Source organism: Vicugna pacos, chromosome 31 (genome assembly GCF_048564905.1).
Source record: "Vicugna pacos chromosome 31, VicPac4, whole genome shotgun sequence".
NCBI lineage: Eukaryota > Metazoa > Chordata > Mammalia > Artiodactyla > Camelidae > Vicugna > Vicugna pacos.
In genome coordinates, this window is record NC_133017.1 from 3,625,451 (window position 1) to 3,627,548 (window position 2,098).

Here is a 2,098-nt window from a genome sequence, read left to right on the forward strand (position 1 = left end):
TGTTTGTTTGTTTGTTTTTGTTTTTTAGATTCCACATATGAGCGATCTCATATGGTATTTTTTTTTCTCTTTCTGGCTTACTTCACTTAGAATGACATTCCCTAGGAGCATCCATGTTGCTGCAAATGGCATTATGTTGTCGGTTTTTATGGCTGAGTAGTATTCCATTGTATAAATGTACCACATCTTCTTTATCCAGTCACATGTTGATGGACATTTAGGCTGTTTCCATGTTTTGGCTATTGTAAATAGTGCTGCTATGAACATTGGGGTGCAGGTGTCATCCAGAACTTTTTTCTGTGAAAAATGCACGAATTCGAATCTGGTGTTAGGGAAAGCTTGTGAAAATGTGTACACGTGTCTAGGTGAAAATATTATATTTATAGAGGATGAAAGAATAGTAATCCAGATGACCTCAACTCAGGAATGTATATTTGTCGAATCCGTCATGTATGTAGCATGTACGGAACACGGAATATCATGTAGATGGAATCTAATCAAATTACATATCTCTAGGGAAGAATTCGCTCCAAGAGGGTCTTTGTGGGATCAAAGTGTGATTCTTGAAACTGGTGATAGGAAGAAGCTACAAAGTCAAAGTAAATATTTCAGAGTGCATAAGTAAATTGTTTGATGGTTGAAACATCAGTCATGCCCATGTTCACAACTCAGAAATTCATGTTTGAGGAAACCGTGATGCATGAAACATGCTCGTAATGCGGAATTCCATGGTTATGTGAACAATGTAAATTACATGTGTATTGGTGAGAATTCGCTCAAAGAGTGTTTTCTGGTGCCAAATGTGCGATTTTAGAACCTGTAGATAGGAAAAATCTACGAAGTCAGAGTAAATATTTCTAAGTCTATATACGCCTTGTTCGGAGGGTGAAAGGTCTGTAATTCACATGCTCACAAGTCAGAAACGCATGATTGCCAAATCCATCATACATGTAGCATGCACGGAACCCGGAATGCCATGTTGTAGGAATACATGTAAATTACATATATGTTAGGTGGAAATCGCTCCAGAACTATTTTTCTGTGAAAAATGCACAAATTCGAACGTGGTTTTAGGGAAAGCTTGTGAAAATGTGTACACGTGTCTAGATGAAAATATTCCTTTTATAGAGGATGAAAGATTATTAATCCACATGCTCTCAACTCAGGAATGCATGTTTGTCAAATCCGTCATGTATGTAGCATGTAAGGAACACGGAATATTATGTAGATTGAATCTATTCAAATTACATATCTCTAGGGTAGAATTCGCTCCAAGAGTGTTTTTCTGGGATCAAAGTGTGATTCTTGAAACTGGTGATAGGAAGAAGCTACAAAGTCAAAGTAAATATTTCAGAGTGCATAGGTAACTTGTTTGATGTTTGAAACATCAGTCATGCGAATGTTCACAACTCAGAAATGCATGTTTGAGGAATCCGTGATGCATGAAACATGCTCGTAATGCGGAATTCCATGGTTTTGTAAACAATGTAAATTACATGTGTATTTGTGAGAATTCGCTCAAAGAGTGTTTTCTGGTGCCAGATGTCCGATTTTAGAACGTGGTGAAAGGAAAAACCTACGAAGTCAGAGTAAATATTTCTAAGTCTATATACGCCTTGTTCGGAGGGTGAAAGGTCTGTAATCCACATGCTCACAAGTCAGAAACGCATGATTGCCTAATCCGTCATACACGTAGCATGTACGGAACCCGGAATGCCATGTTGTTGGAATACATGTAAATTACATATTTGTTAGTTGGAAATCGCTCCAGAACTATTTTTCTGTGAAAAATGCACGAATTCGGACCTGGTGTTAGGGAAAGCTTGTGAAAATGTGTACACGTGTCTAGATGAAAGTATTCCTTTTATAGAGGATGAAAGATTAATAATCCACATGCTCTCAACTCAGGAATGCATGTTTGTCAAATCCATCATGAATGTAGCATGTAAGGAACACGGAATATCATGTAGATGGAATCTATTCAAATTACATACCTCTAGGGTAGAATTCACTCCAATAGGGTTTTTCTGGGATCAAAGTGTGATTCTTCAAACTGGTGATAGGCAGAAGCTACAAAGTCAAAATAAATATTTCATAA